General features: G+C 27.9%; 1 long non-coding RNA gene across 1 annotated transcript; it reads right to left on the reverse strand.

Annotated features, from left to right (window-relative positions):
• Positions 1-15,002: 15,002 nt before the first annotated feature.
• On the reverse strand, positions 15,003-17,108 carry LOC114933949 (uncharacterized). The gene is made up of 5 exons (XR_014926173.1): positions 16,989-17,108; positions 16,716-16,846; positions 16,310-16,459; positions 15,872-16,061; positions 15,003-15,087 (listed from the first exon to the last, which is right to left on the reverse strand). It is a non-coding gene; the product is annotated as an uncharacterized LOC114933949 (long non-coding RNA).
• Positions 17,109-18,607: the final 1,499 nt, after the last annotated feature.

Below are 18,607 nucleotides of genomic sequence, written 5' to 3' on the forward strand. Positions count from 1 at the left end.
ATTAATTTTTAGTTTTTTAATAATTAATTTAATTTATTCTAATCATTTTAATATGTGAAAAATACTAATACGTATACGTTTTATAATGAATTAATATATTTCGAGAGTCGAATTATATATTTTTAATAATATAAAAGTGTTCAAAAATTATATTTGACTTTTAATTTTAATTATTTTAGCAAAGAGTTCCGAAATCTCTTACACACATAATAGAGATTTTGTTCATCCATATAATTCGCAATTAAGTATATATGTTAATTATTAATTTTAATAAAATACAAAATTAAAATTAAAGGTCAAATATAATTTTTGAACATAAATATATTTAATTTGTTATAAAACGTATACCCGTGATAGTATTTTTCTCGTACAAAAATAACTTGAATAAATTAAATTACTCATAAAAAAATAAAAAAATAATTAAATAATTTATATTTTATATGATAATAATAAAACATTTTATAAAAAAAACAGATTTAATAAATATAAGTATATATATAACATGTACTTATATTTATTGAATCTGTTTTTTAATAAAATGTTTTATAAGCTTAGAAAACTTGACTTTGACGTAACTAGCAAATTTTATTTAATTATTTCACGACGGTTTGACGTAATAAAATGTTTTATTATTATTATATAAAATATAAGTTTAAATTCTTTAATTAATTTTTAATCTTTTATGATTAATTTAATTTACTCTAATTATTTTTGTACGAGAAAAATACTATCATGGGTATACGTTTTATAATTAATTTAATATATTTGTGTTTAAAAATTATATTTGACCTTTAATTTTAATTTTTATTTTATTAAAATTAATAATTAACATATATACTTAATTGCGAATTATATGGATGAAAAAAATCCCCATTATGTGTGTAAGAGATTTCGGAACTCTTTGCTATAAAATAATTAAAATTAAAAGTCAAATATAATTTTTGAACACTTTTATATTATTAAGAATATATAATTCGATTCCCGAAATATATTAATTCATTATAAAACGTATACGTGATATTATTTTTCTCATATAAAAATGACTAGAATAAATTAAATTAATTATTAAAAAACTAAAAAGTAATTAAACGACTTAGACTTAGATGATAATAATAATGAAACATTTTATTAAAAAAAGATTCAATAACTAGTAGGTCAGGTTATAATTTTTTATTTATTTATTTATAACATTATGAGCTATTAAGCTCATCATCTCGTTCGCTCTCTGTCTTGCTTTCATTCGGCAAGTCACAAACGATATATGATACTCGTATGTTCCTACTTCAACTCTCGAGAATCTGAAACAAACGAAACTCGTGTCCAATATACAGGGTGTCCGGTAACTAACAGACCAATGATTACAAATGGATTCTTTGGTCAATTTGGGAACGATTTTTCCTCAGCGAAAATGTCGAAAAAGGTCATCATTTTTTACAACTTTCCAATCTTTGTCATTATGTATCTTTATAACTAAGCCTTAAATTAAAATTTTATTATAGTAAACTCTACCTGAAATTAACTGAAGAATGTAATTATGTTAGACTTTTAACTCCAAAACGTTTAGTTTTCAAAAAACCTATTTTTTTCAATCGCTTATAACTCGAAAATTATTGACTTCTCAACATTTTTGCTAAGGAAAAATCGTCTCCAAATTGGCCAGAAAATCCGCCCTTAATCATTGGTCCGTTAGTTACCGGACACCTTGTATATATTATATAAAAGTGTATAGCACGTCAGAAGCTTGTGAGCTTACAGCGATAAGTAAAAACAATTGCGTATTTATTTCATTGCGTTTATCTGTTTAAACGCGCGCTTTAATTTTTCCAACGTTTTTGCCTGTTTATATTTTAAAGGTCCTCTCTTCTAAAAATCTTGTTTTAAAGATCCTCTCCGCGAGCAAAATTCGAAAACATAAATTATTTAAATTTAATAAGGAAAACAATTAGATATTTAAAGACAAGGCTCGTGTGATATTATAAAATTAAGATTTAGAAAGACAGGGCCAACTATAACGAGCATATTAAATTAGTGAGAGATGTAATGTCAACACATAATTGATTTATTTCTTAGTAGATACAATGATAATAAAAATAATAAAACGTTTCGGCTGTTACCTCAGCCTTCTTCAGTAAATATAAAAACAATAAAAATTCTCTTAAGAAAAATTATGACATATTACGCATTAGAGTCTATTTTTTAATGAACATTTTGGTTTAATAAGTCGATGAATTTAAATTAGGTTACGCTTATAACATTTATTAAATTAGATATTTTTTCTAATCGGCTAACCATTTTTTAGTTAAGATGGTAAACTTTTTGATTATGTCAAAAAACATGTAAACGAGTTCCCTGTTGTTAGTAGAACAGGTTGACGGCCCATTCCACGTCATCAATTCTTTTGAACATTATTAGTTAAAATTATCGTCAGAACCGCTTGATATGAGAATTGAAAACAATTAGATGTTATCCAGCATCAAAAAGTTAGTCCCCATCATCAAGGATATTTCCGAGTAAGTTCGTCATTGCAGTATATTTCACCGTGATTGTCTAAGTATATTTTTATTTTTTTGGTATATTAATTTATATTAATAAGTTATTTTTTTTATGTGAAAGATCTTAATTGTGTTTAGAATTGCTTACTTAAATTGATGAGTAGTCAAGATTCCGCCAAGTTGATGTGTTCACTATACAAAGTCACATAAATTATTTAATATTTTTACTTTATTATTTGTAAATCCTCGGTAATTTCAAAATTTTTCTATTTGAAAATTATTAATTTTCTATTGCCAATTAATTTTATCACAGACTTTACTCTTACTCCCATTGCACTTTCGTTTGCGGTTTTCAGTATACGATTTTTTATCGTAGTTACTGAAAATTATTATTGTGAATTATACTTGTTCAGTGATTTGAAGAATTTACAATTTCGTTGAAATTGTTGATTTTTCAAAAAAATTACGAGATTCGCGGAAATTGCGTGCTTTCTTGGCATTTTCCGTTCGCGGCAGGCGGTTTATTTTTGATTGTTGCAAGTGTTTTTGTTTTTTTTTTTTTATTAATAGATAATAATAATGTGAAATAAATCACGATATTTGACAGATGTGCATATATATAGATATTGTAATAATAATAATATTATATCATAAAATTGTAAATTGTTTCAATTTTTTATAGACTGCGATAAAAGATTTTACATTTGGATAAGAAACTGCGGTAAGTAAAAATATAAAATTCTTGAAAACGTACCAAAATATTTGATAACGTAAAAAGGTGAACTTTGAAAAATAAGGAACTTAAAAATTGCACTAATAAATGGGCTATATGTGAGCCGTGCGCGGATGTAAGGTGTGTTATATCGAAATTTAATTAATAGAATTGAGAATTAATCCCAATTTTAAGTCTTACAAATGTCCAAGCTAATTTTTTGTACCTCGTGTACATTTTTGAAAGTTATATCGAAAAATTAAATTTCAATATGCGTCTTACATCTCACATTTCGCATACGGCTCACATATAGCCTATTTATCTCTTATACTTTATTTCAACCCTTATAGAAATTTATTACTAGTAACGCCAATTTATCACTTATTTCGAGTAATTAATCACTTTTATTTCGAATACTTAAATTACTGTATATTATAGTATTTTAAATACTCAAAATAAGTGATTAATTGGCGTAGTGATAAATTTCTACAAGAGAATAAGGAGCCTTTAAATTCTTAATGTAAAAAATTTCAAGTAATTTTCTTTAATAAAATTTAATTAAAAAATTTAATTAAAAAATTTTTGAACACTGTGTTATATCACATTTAAAATCGTGATTATTTCAATAAAAAAACATTTTATGTGTAAAAAATATATTTTTTATATTTAATAAATTTTATATATATATGCGTATATGTAAAATGTTCTCTCTCTCTCTCTCTCTCTCTCTCTCTCACACACACACACACACAACGGGGGCCAAATCTCTCAAATTGGTCTCATGATCAATTAGCCTGGATTCGCACCAGGGGCAAAGTCTGTTGGTAATGTCAAACGAATTTAGCCTGGACTTGCACCAGGGGCAAAGTCTTTTGGTCGAGTCTACGAAATTTAGCACGGACTCGAACCAGGGGCAAAGTCTTTTGGTTCAAGTCTACGAATTTAGCACGGACTCGAACCAGGGGCAAAGTGTGTCGGTAAGGGGCAAAGTCTATCGCACGAAGATGGCGGTCTCTTCTTTAGGCAGGCCTTTGGCAATCTGTCTATTAATCTGTGTCTCTATCCTTTTTTTCGTCATGTATCGTCTGTCGTCGTCTGCCATACGAACGAGTACGAACCTCTCCAAACCAGTATCAGAGAGAAAGATGAGAGCGGCCAGGCCGGCGTTTTGGCTGTTACCGTTTTTACGGGACTGCTTGAAGCGCCCCTCGCACCCGTTTTTAATATCGGAACTAACTGCACACCCATTTTCTGGCAGGGTCGATAAAGTTTGTATTTGGTGCGAGTCCGTGCTACGCCCATAATTTTCGTGTTAACACAGTATCACGTATTCATTCTGTATATGTGCGATCTTTTCTCTTTATTTATATATATATATATATATATATATATATATGTATTTATATAATTTGTATAAAAACTAAAATATAATTATTAAAATATATATATATGTATATGTGTAATGAAATATATAAATCTTATTTTAATTAAAATAAAAAAAACGATTAATTGTTCGACCACCTGGATTTTGGAATGTAATTTTTAATATATATTATATTATATTTAATATTTATCGCCGCTTCTATTAATATGAAGTGCAATGTCAACGTGCAATAATGTACAATTATTTAAAGTTTCCATGCCTAATGTATCATGCCGGTATAAAAGAACGTCAAGTAGCATGTGTAGCCGAGCAACTAACAATAAGATGACGAGCTGAAATCGTAGACATTTCAAGTTCAAACCCCTACCTTTTTCAGATTTTTTTTTCACTTTTTTCAAATAAGTTATTATGTGTATAAATGTGTAATAATCAATATATCATTATTTGATAATTTTTTTTGTAATGGAACAAAATAAATTATTTTTTAATTCTGCAAGGAATTTAATTATTAATGCAAACGCCCACACACATAATTTAGATATTCAATTTTTTTTAGTTCAAATGTTTCTTGCAATCTGTATACGACAATCAGTCCACTCGCTGTGCCACAGATTGCATCGCATAATACGCTCAGAGTTATAATACGATAGAGATCGCTTTACGCTGTTTTTCCTTGAAATAAATAAATTTTACGTGTTGTGTACGCGTGTTTAGTATATTTGTTTCTTTCATATTAATTTTAACTATAATTAGTTTTTTAATTAAGATTATTTTAGTGTTAGTTGTTTATTTGTTAGTGTCCTGTTTTCTTTAATTTCGCATTTTTTAATTTTCTTTTTTTTTGGTGTTGGTGCTAATTATTATTTTTATTTTACAATGTCGAGTAAACACCGGTTTTACGATAAATGTGTGTATTTAAATTGCACAAATATTAGGACAAAAGATGGAAAACGTTTATTTCGATTTCCATTACAAACGGGTGCGAGACATGATTTATGGTTACGCAATAGTGGTGAGTTTATAAAATTGATTTACTTATTTATATCAATATATAATATATATTGATATGATATATGAAACAAATATATATATATATTCTTTGTTTTTTTTAATAAAATATGTCAGATATTATGTATGTTTACGTATGGATTACGTTGAAGTGTTTCTTTGCCGCGTTTTTCTGATCTCGCCGAACGGTTCGCGAATCCTGTGCGAATAAAAAACGATGCGCGTGTGTGTGTGCGTGCGATTGTGATGATCAGTTTCAGTTCGTCTTCAACGCTTGACGAGAGAAGAGGTCCCGAACTGCTGTAAGTTTATAAAAACATATTTTTGTATAACACATTAGAACGATTTTATATTATTTTTTTTGTCTAGAAAACGTTATATTAATAACCGTTATGAAAACGATCTCGACGACGGTCGTCACCGGCATCGTCGCCGTCGTCGAGATCGTTTTCATAACGGTTATTAATATAACGTTTTCTAGACAAAAAAAATAATATAAAATCGTTCTAATGTGTTATACAAAAATATGTTTTTATAAACTTACAGCAGTTCGGGACCTCTTCTCTCGTCAAGCGTTGAAGACGAACTGAAACTGATCATCACAATCGCACGCACACACACACGCGCATCGTTTTTTATTCGCACAGGATTCGCGAACCGTTCGGCGAGATCAGAAAAACGCGGCAAAGAAACACTTCAACGTAATCCATACGTAAACATACATAATATCTGACATATTTTATTAAAAAAAACAAAGAATATATATATATATTTGTTTCATATATCATATCAATATATATTATATATTGATATAAATAAGTAAATCAATTTTATAAACTCACCACTATTGCGTAACCATAAATCATGTCTCGCACCCGTTTGTAATGGAAATCGAAATAAACGTTTTCCATCTTTTGTCCTAATATTTGTGCAATTTAAATACACACATTTATCGTAAAACCGGTGTTTACTCGACATTGTAAAATAAAAATAATAATTAGCACCAACACCAAAAAAAAAAGAAAATTAAAAAATGCGAAATTAAAGAAAACAGGACACTAACAAATAAACAACTAACACTAAAATAATCTTAATTAAAAAACTAATTATAGTTAAAATTAATATGAAAGAAACAAATATACTAAACACGCGTACACAACACGTAAAATTTATTTATTTCAAGGAAAAACAGCGTAAAGCGATCTCTATCGTATTATAACTCTGAGCGTATTATGCGATGCAATCTGTGGCACAGCGAGTGGACTGATTGTCGTATACAGATTGCAAGAAACATTTGAACTAAAAAAAATTGAATATCTAAATTATGTGTGTGGGCGTTTGCATTAATAATTAAATTCCTTGCAGAATTAAAAAATAATTTATTTTGTTCCATTACAAAAAAAATTATCAAATAATGATATATTGATTATTACACATTTATACACATAATAACTTATTTGAAAAAAGTGAAAAAAAAATCTGAAAAAGGCAGGGGTTTGAACTTGAAATGTCCACGATTTCAGCTCGTCATCTTAGTTGCTCGGCTACGCATGCTACTTGACGTTCTTTTATACCGGCATGATACATTAGGCATGGAAACTTTAAATAATTGTACATTATTGCACGTTGACATTGCACTTCATATTAATAGAAGCGGCGATAAATATTAAATATAATATAATATATATTAAAAATTACATTCCAAAATCCAGGTGGTCGAACAATTAATCGTTCTTTTTATTTTAATTAAAATAAGATTTATATATTTCATTACACATATACATATATATATATATTTTAATAATTATATTTTAGTTTTTATACAAATTATATAAATACATATATATATATATATATATATATATATATAAATAAAGAGAAAAGATCGCACATATACAGAATGAATACGTGATACTGTGTTAACACGAAAATTATGGGCGTAGCACGGACTCGCACCAAATACAAACTTTATCGACCCTGCCAGAAAATGGGTGTGCAGTTAGTTCCGATATTAAAAACGGGTGCGAGGGGCGCTTCAAGCAGTCCCGTAAAAACGGTAACAGCCAAAACGCCGGCCTGGCCGCTCTCATCTTTCTCTCTGCCAGTATCGTACCAATCGAATCTCGGAGCCCCAGATCCAAGATATTTAATCACCGATAATACACAATATATGTATAATAAATTAATTATAAATAATTTATAAATAAAAAAATTAAAATATAAATTAATATTAATATAAGTATTAAAATTATATATATTATATAAATATAACATTATATATTTTATATATAATAAAGAATATTTATATATAGCACAAATAAGAAAAATAAATTAACGATGAATTAAGGAATAATTATTAAAGGATGAAAAGAAAATACTTTACAAGATTTGATATGGTTATATATTATAATGTTGTTTATTAAACGATGAAAAGAAAATACTTTACAAGATTTGATATCGATATATATTATAATGTTGTTATGATATAAAAAACTTTTGTTATAACAACTTTACAAATAAATTTTTTTATCTATACATAGTGGATTGAAAGGAATAGGAATAACACAGAAACGAGAATTGATTTGCAAAAGTATTTATTAAATGTGTGTTACATCCTCATACATTATTTATTTAATTATAAATCGTTAATGGCGTTAATACAATCATAATAACATTAAATGTTCACGATATTACGTCAAATAGAAAACTTGAGAAATCCCCGAATTAAAGTGTCTTATATGTGTGTTTTTTGTATCTCTTTCTTTGTATGCTTTAATTTTAAGAAAAAATGCTATATTTTGAAGTTAAGATCGTATAAGTACATCTGTCACATATAGTTTATAACAAAGTTGAAGATAATTTACCTAAATGTATAGGATATTTGATCAAAAACTAAAACTTTGCTGTTATACTGATCATCAACGTTGACCAATGTTGCTTTTTCCAATTTCAGAAATACACATGGAATGTTCAGAAAAAGTGCAACATATAAAATTATCAAAAATATTTTAAAAATATAAATATCTTTTATTTAAACTAAGATTCCAATATCTCGAAATATCTAAATTACAAAAAACACATGTTATTTTATTTCAAAAGTATCTATTTTCAAATATATTTGTTCTCAGCTTTACTAAAAATAATATTAGTTATTGTAAAATTTTTTAAACTTGAATTTTATTTTTTTAGTCTTGTATATACATATTATAAACTATTTATTTTAAAAGTCAATAGTCAAATTTAAGGTCAATGTAATAATCACAAGGTCAATTTTAAAATAATATATTGTGATATATCTTTAAGATCATATGCGTGAGCTATTTAATTTCAAATAAAGTCAAAACTGTGATTTAAGGTCAAGTTTTAAAATAATAAATTTAAATAAGTATATTTGTCACATGTGTGTCATGAAATACTCGGTTTAATGCCGACAGTCAAATAAATAAAACAAGTTGTCAAAAATAAAAAATAAATATCGAAATTTTAATAAATTAATTTAAGAGAAAATTATTTGTTATTATTAGGATATTACTTGTATACGTAAGAGAATGATTATTCACCTTGTTTTTGAACAATCCTGTGTATGTGTGTGCATGTAATATCTATTTAATATTGATATATATATATACAGAATGCGACAATGGTCGAGCGTTTGTTTTGATCAGACAATAATCACTACAACAACAATCTTAAAACTCTGTTGCAGACTGCAAAAACAAAGGCACCACAAACGCTGCCTTAAAACAATACATATAGCTTTTTCTTTTATAAATAAGATTATTTTGTTCGCTATATAAAATTTTTGTAATGTATAAACAAATGTATATATATATATATATATTTACATATTTATGAAAGATCTTAAAGTAAAAAATAAGTATTCAATGATCATTAGACTATAATAGTACTAGGCTATTAATGCCATACTACGATGTTTTTCAATGATAAGATTAACAAATTATAATAAAACTAATAATAACGCTTAAAAATGATAAGTTTTAAACGTATTAATTTAGTCGTATTTTTATAATAACTATTAAATAAATCGTTAGCGATCTTTTTAATAACTCTGTGAGATGCTTATTAAGTTCTACGTTGAAAAATATCGCAGTGTGTTACATTCGTGTATGATGAATCTTGAGAAAAAAATTCAGAAATTTCGTTTCTTAATTGCGACAAAATTCTCTGAAATTTAGTTTTCTATAATAATAATTGCGACGTGGTTTGTAACGCCTTCAATTTCACAGACCGCATTTGCAGTTTACGCTATATCATAAAACTACACACGACAAAAAAAAACTCTTATCTAATTTACTATGCAAGTGTCGAGTGCAGTCAAAGTCCTATTGGCGACTCTGCCAATGATTATCATCATATTTCGTGATTACATCGAATTAAAGCGTCAGCATGCCCTAATCGAAAAAGCGCTATTATTTTATCTCGACATGCGAACGAACGCGTCTAAGAATAAAACTTGATTGACAAGTACGACGAAACTGTAAATTCTTATTTAGTTTCGATTGCACTGTGCAAAGTGCAAAAGTATATATTGTATTATCGATGATTTGAAAATGTGTCGTTCTAACATGTATGATATTTTTATTAACAGATAATATGAAACGAAGTATCGAAAAAAATAGCTATATTATGTTTGAACTTCGAAAAATGCAAAGTAAAATTGCTAATCATACAACAGAACGTAAAAAGCAACGGTTTTCTTCCTTCCTTCATTCTTTTAATTGTTCTAATCATTAAATCTCATGTACTTTTTTAAATTATTAATAGAAAAAATTTATGCAAGCTTATAAAATAAATATAATTAAATGGTTTTATATAAGTGCAATAGTAAATATACATCTTTTATACTTATTCATATTTAGCAAATCAAATTATAAAATTGTGATTTTTTTTTAAATTCATTACGTATAAATTTCGTTAGTAGAATTTCTCCTTTTGTACTTTTAATAAAATTTTATAGATTATATAATAAAATCTTTTTTCTCCAAATTAAAACAATACACCCCTGTGCCTTTGTTGCATTAATTTGTTCTGGGGTTTACATTGTTATTGTGTATAAAATCGAAAATATTTCTTACAATTAAGAGTTTATCACAAAATCTATATGTCAGAAGATAATCGAACCGTTTCTTTTAACATTCACCCAGATTCACAATGACATTGCACAATTATGCAAGAAATATATAATTCGTACAACGTATGATGTACCAGTGATATATATGTATAGACGGTTATATATGTTTACTATACTCTACAATCGAAATGATCCAACATTAATACGTTCTTCAATATGCGATAAATCGGAAAATTATCGATCATTTTAATATCTCATTATAGAATTCGACGTGTCATGGAAAATGTGAAATACGATTTCGCATCGATGAAAGAACGCTTAACGATATTGTAGTACAAATCAACAAGTCGGACGAAGAAAAGGCACCAATATTCATGCTTCCATAATGCGATTTTAACACTTTGAATTCACCGATTTAATGATACATTTCATAATTTATGTTTTGTAACTGTGATAATCTTATATCTACTTTACTGACTTTCTTTTCTCTCTTTAATATTATATATATGAATACTGTATAATTTAAATACATAATTTTTGTACAATAAAGTTTAATCGAAAATAAAATACGCAATGGTAGAGCGATAATATCGGATTCAAAGTGCTAAAATATCGTTCTAATGAAAGTGGCATAAGTACAAAATGTTTTGTGCTAACCGCAAGCCATTATTTGCTTCTCGTATAAGTATTCGTTCTGGTCGCCTCGCGCATATCGCATTCCAAATTTTCTATATAAAACTACTGTTTCATTTCTTTGAATGCTTGTTCGCTGCATTTTACTGTTGATTACACAAGACATACATCACTCTGCCACGTATGGCTTTCGTATAGAATAATTGACTAACTACTTATCATTAAGAAAAGGTACGTTGTCATCGCATTCAATTTTTCCTACATTTGAACACAATTACAAAGTTTGGAACATTTCAAATGTTGAGCGTTTCTCTCTTTTTTATATTATAATATATACATATATAAAATATATTGACCCATAAATATGTATACACAGATAAACACCATTGCATATGTATATCTGTATACATGTATTATACCTAGATATGTTTATAGATAACATATTATGCATCTCTAGATGATATATGGATAGGTTATGTAAGAATAGAATAAAAGAATATGGTCGAATGCAAGATTGCTTCATCTTACCTATATATATATGTTTGCTAATTTAGATCTATATATGTATATATATGCATATGATTTATCTGATATCCGCACGCGAGTCTTCTAAGTATACTATTGAAATATTGCAGATACCAATTGTTGCCGACCGGTTATGCAAGATCTTGAGGATAAGTTATCAAGGTTGGAATTTGGAAGGTTTGTTTTATTTTCGTTTATGTGGATGAAATCAAGTGGCCACTCTATGACCTAATATGACTCAGATTGTGAATAATTTTAACAACTATCATGAAAAGACTAAATTACGGGTCGAACAGAAGGTTAAAAATTGCTTGAATTTCTTATTATCATGTTTTTTGGCCTGAGGAAGATGTGCAGCACAGTTGCATGCGGATGGTAACGACGAACCCCGCCCCCCCCGCAGGAACAAGGAAAACAAAGGAGCAGGCAGGGACGCGAAATAAGCGAAAATTTTTTTTTTTTTTTTTTAAGTTCATGGGTTTTTTTATTGCCCCCCGCCCTTTTGAACGCATTTCCTTTTACTGTACTGGTACAAAAAGACACCAGTCTCGGAAGGACAGTTACACATTTTATTCACACACACCCACTAGGCCAACCCCCCCCTTGGGTGACGAGTCCCCCATCCAGATGGAGGGATGTATCCTATGAGGTAGACAGCGACCGGTAGTCTATAAGCTGCATGAGACGAAACCGGACAGGGAAGCTAATTAGGGTGTTGAGTACAGGAGATTATGACGTTAGATTAATCGACTCAGAAGAATGGTTACCATTTGTCTGCTTTTTAACAAAATTAATCATCGGGAAGAACCATCATATCTAAGGGAGCATTAAGAGAGACAGGCCAACATAGAAAGAACAAAAAGTATAAGAATGACTCGGTCAATTAAAAAATTCTTTGTCATTCCGTATATAGATGGGATCTCAGAAATGATTGTTTCCTCGGTAAAAACTAAAAATTGTATGGGTAGGGTATAGAGTTCAACAAACTGGACAATATTATTAAAGCGCAGAAAGATAAAACTAAACATCATGCAATTCGAATGTGGTTTATAAGATCAGTTGCAATAATTGTAATGCATCTTATGTAGGCCAAACAAAGAGGCAATTGCAGACGCGAATAAAAGAACATAAAAATAATATTAGGTTGGACTCAACGAAACATTCAGTAATTTCTGAACACATAATAAATGAACATCATACTTTTAATTGGGACAATGTTAAGATCATGGACAACGAAAATAATTATTATAAAAGACTCATTTCTGAGATGCTACATATCAAGGAACAAAAAAATGGACTAAATTTAAACAAAGATACTGAGTTACTTAGCGAGTCGTATTTTGATATTTTGGATATATTAGCGAACAAGAAATAATAATAGGACAAATAGGACATTAACGAGTAAAACATAGATATTAGATCATATATAAACACGCACGCTCTCCGATCAAGTAGAGTTTAAAATGAGCTGTCTTTCTGTATTGTTGGTTTGTTATGTGTCATCCTTAATAACTGTTAATAAGTAGCAAAATTATCAAGAAGAACGATGATAGGTAAGCATACTACCAATTGTAGGGGATACATATTATAATTTGGACATGCGTTGATCGGTAATTTTTTATAAATCGCAGCGCCTACGGAACGGGTTAATTTCTCGCATATTAACGATGAAACTATCCGAGATCTGAACAAAATCAGGGATCATATCGAGGCGAACATTGTTGGACAGGACGGATTGAAACACGCGTTAATTACTCAAAAACTCTTGATTCTGAATAACTATAATTAAATTTCGATATTATGTGAATTGTAAGAATTTATATTTCAATAATTATACTGAAGAAGACCGCGTGCGGTCGAAACGTTTATAGAATGATTGTAATTTGCGTTAGTTTTAATATAATGACTGTAGTTTTATAATTTATACATGTAATAAATGGTAGTTGACTGAACATCTCGAATATTCAGCTCGATAAGTTGGCCTTATATTTATCACTTTGTTTTCAATATACGAGCGACAATTGTATTAATTTATTTTTTCTTGATTAGAATCAGTGATTATCTCATATTATAATTAGTTATTAGACATATAATAATATAAGAAGTAATACCAATATAAGAATTAAAATATTTAAAAATTAGATAAATAAATAACAAATGACTTACTTACCTGGCACTTAATATAGTGGGTGGGATGTAGCACGTGAAACATTGTTTATCAATGTATATGATAAACTGTGACTTTTTGATACGAGTAAATCAATTAATCAATTAAGATAGACTGGTTACAAGATATGTGTAAGGTTCTTTTCCTTAATTAATCCCTTATCGGGGATACGGTTGATGTCTTGATAGTAAACATGGTGGTCTTTCTATTTAATACTGAGGAAGGGATTATTGAACTTGAATCTGTGGCCCGTTATCCTGGCGTAGTGAGAAATATCATCATAATATGAAGCACTCTCTTAGTGGTATGTGAGAAGCGTTGTTTTATACAACCCTGAAACTGAACAAATATATTCATTAAAAAGCTCCTAAATTGTTTTCTGTGTTTTTAGTAATTGGATTTATGTTACTTATAACTATATATGGATCACATAATATATAAGAGGTATTATACTTTCTGGATATATGTACAAGCATGGTCTGATGTTGACTTGTAGTATGACGAAAAATACCAGAGAAATTTCCTGGGCTGAATGAACTTATATGGAGATTCCCATCGTAGTGGGTTTTTTGCTCTTTTCAAGCCTTTCCTGATGCAAACAAACAAACAATTAAGTTGAATTAATAATTATATTCAGCTATCTGATGACTAGTTTATTAGAATAACTGATTTGAGTGAAGACTGATAAATTAAACAATTGTGTGTTTCTATGACATTATAAGTTACGTAAGGGGTAAATAACATTATAATTATTAATAAAAGGAACTAGTAATTGATAAACTTTCAATATTACTAAAAACTGAATAGTTAGTGTGTGAATTGCTTATTAAATTTTGGGAGAATGAAAATATTATTCATTGAACAATTATAATTTTTATAGTATTTTAATTACATATACTATTGTGACCTGACAAGTATAAGATGAAATCTTTCTTCATTGATGATCTTCATTCAAATAATAATGCTGATGTCTTTTTGTCATCTGATAATTTGTGAAGAATACTAGAAATTCTCATTGAGCTGTGTTAATTTTGTACGAAGATTGCCATTGTATCTTGATTCTTCAAGCCTTTCCTGATTTTAAACATACAAAAAATTTATTAGAAAACTAAATTAAGTGAAAAACTGACAATTGACCAATTACAGTGTTTCTTGACATTATAAGTTATGCAGTGGACAAATAACATTATAATTATTAATAAAGTAACTAGTAATTGATAAATTTTCAATATTAATTAATAAACTAAACCCAGTCAGTGTGTTAAATTTGCCTATTTAATATTGGTGAATGGAAATATTATCTATTGAATAATTATAGTTTATCTATTTTAATTACACATACTATTGTGATCTGATAAGTAGTTGAAGAATAATAAATGAATAAGTCTTTTCTTATTGATAATCTTCATATTTATTATAATGCTGGTGCTTGTTGTATAAAGTCATCATTACTATTTGATAATTTGTGAAGAATTTGGAAGCTCTCATTGGGCTGTGTGAATTTACATGAAACTGTCATTGTACGGGTTTTTGGCCTCTTCTAGCCTATCCTGATTTAATATATAATTAAAGTTAATATTAATATTTAATATTAATTATCTAAATAATTAGCTTATTAGAATAACTGATTTGAGTGAAAACTGACAATTAAACAATTATGGTGTTTCTATGACATTATAAGTTACATAGTGAGCAAATAACATTATAATTATTAATAAAGTAACTAGTAACTGATAAATTTTCAATATAAACTAATAAACTGAACAGTTAGTGTGTGAATTTCAATATTGGAGAACGGAAATATTATCCACTGAATAATTATAGGTTTATAATACTTAAATATATACACTATTGATACCTGATAAGTAGTTGAAGAAGAAATCTTTCTTTATTAATGATCTTCATATTCATTATAATGCTGGTGCCTGTTGTATAAAATCATAGGTATCATCTGATTTTGTGAAGAATATTAGAAACTTTCATCGGACCGTGTGAACTTATATAAAGACTGGCCACTGCAGTATGGCTTTGATCCCTTCAAACCTTTTCTGATATTAATAAATAACCAAAAGTCAGAATTAATAATTAATTAATATTAATTACTTAAATAATTAGCTTATTAGAATAACTGATCTGAGTAAAAAAGCTAATAATTGAACAACTGTATTGTTTTTATGACATTATAAGTAATATAATGGGTGAATAACATTATAATTATTGATAAAATAATTAGTAATTGATAGATTTTCAACATTTAACTAATAAACTGAACAGATAGTGTGTGAAATGTGCCTACTCAATAATGGAGAATGGAAATATTGCCCCTCGATGCAAATGGATCTCAACTGAAGAAGCTGATGCTGACGATACTGAGTGCTGCTAGCTGGAATACACCTTGGTGGGCTCTCTGAGGACTGCCTGGAGTTCAGCCATGGATGCGCAACTCCTGAAAAGTTAAGTGGCATTGATTACGAGTGTTCTCTATGAATTTGACTTTACGTAACATCACATTAGTAAAGGTTTTTAAGATTATAACCTAATAAATTGAAATATAGGTTGTAATAACCTTAATGACATTTAATTTATATTATAAACAAAGTTAATAAGTGAATTCAATTAGTACGCACACTATAAACTCATAAAGCGATAATAGACTACTATGATATCAAATCATATATAAATAAACAATATTAACTACTTACGCTGCATCTTGCTTTGCGAATAATCTTGAGGTATGATCACTTTAGTGTTAGAAATAATAGCCGGAATCTCATACCCTTGCGTTGAACTTATGATGACTTGTATTTGCCTCCGTGACTTGATGGGATGTGTACTTTAATAGCAAGAAGTGTTAAACATATTGCGTTCGATAATAACAACACGAGTTATAGTATGCACTTAATTGGCATTGTAATTACAATTATAGAATTGATACTTGATATTTATATGAGGGTTATAATTATATTAAGAGTTACCTTGTATAAGTTATTGCATATTAGCATATATTAATAAGGATAATCAATGTTGGCAGCGTAAACCAGATTATTACAGCTTGACTGTGATCTCTATTTAGATATTTCTATTGCGAGTTCAATTAATATATAAACATCACGTTTACAACCTGTCACCTAATAAAGTGAGGTTGGGATTCACGTAGGATTGTTTTCTTCCTCGTGGATATACAAAAGCAAAAAAAGATGAAGCGGCCAGGCCGGGGGTTTTGGCTGTTACCTTTTTTTTAACGGGACACGATTAATAGACAAAATCAAAAAAGGGTTCTGGATAAAGGGAGACCGCATTTCTCCTGATTTAAAGCCCATATTGTATAGTGGTAAATGCAGAAACTATTAATACTTTCCCCAAAGATAAGAGCGTTTTTCTTTTGGCTCATGAACTCGCCCCGGCGGCATGTACGAGTTTTTATCTTTTCGTAGCGTTCGCGTATTTGGGAAAGGACAGAATTTTATAGTTATAAATAAATAAAATAATAAAATATTACCTGACCTAGTATAATTATTTTTAATAAATGGTTTTATTATTATTATCATCTCATTCTAAGTCGTTTTTAAATTAATTTTTAGGTTTTTTTATAATTATTTAATTTTTTCTAATCCATTTTAATATGTTGAAAATACGAATACGTATCCGTTTTATAATAATTAATATATTTCGAGAGTCTAATTATATATGTTTAATAATCAAAATGTTCAATTATAATTGTGACTTTTAATTTTAATTATTTTTAGCCAAGAGTTGCCGAATCTCGTAACCCCTAATAGGGATTTTGGTTCATCCATATAATTCCGCAATTAAGTATCTGTTAATTATTAATTTTAATAAATAAATACAAAATTAAAATTAAAGGTCAAATAATAATTTTTTGAACATAAAGATATTTATTTGTTATAAAACTATACCCTTGATAGTAATTTTTTCTCGTACAAAAATACCTATAATAAAGAAATTACTCATAAAAAAATAAAAAAATAATTAAATAATTTAATATTTATATTAATAATAATAAATACATTTTATAAAAAAACAGATTTAATAAATATAAGTATTCTCTACATGTACTTATATTTAGTGAATCTGTTTTTAAAATAAAATGTTTTATAAGCTTATAAACTTGACTTTGACGTAACTAGCAATTTTATGTTAATTATTCAAACGAACGGTTTTGACGTATAAAATGTTTTATTATATTATATAAAATATAATTTTAAAAAATTCTTTAATTAATTTTTATCTTTTTGATAATTGATTTACTCTCTAATTATTTTTGTACGTAACAATACTATCATGGGTATAACTTTTTATAATTAATTTTAATATATTTATTGTGTTTAAAAATTATATTTGACCTTTAATTTTACTTTTTATTTTATTAACCTTAATAACTAACATATATACTTAATTGGCGGGGGGGGGGGGGTGGGGGGGGGGGGGGGGGGGGCGAATTATATGGATGAAAAAATCCCCATTATGTGGGTAAGAGAGTTCGAACTCTTGCATATAATAAAATAATAAAATTAAAAGTCAAATATATTTTTGAACACTTTATATTATTAAAGAATATATAATTCGATTCCCG

This window comes from Nylanderia fulva, unplaced genomic scaffold, assembly GCF_048542155.1.
Source record: "Nylanderia fulva isolate GAGA-0341 unplaced genomic scaffold, ASM4854215v1 Scaffold747, whole genome shotgun sequence".
Classification (NCBI taxonomy): Eukaryota; Metazoa; Arthropoda; class Insecta; order Hymenoptera; family Formicidae; genus Nylanderia; species Nylanderia fulva.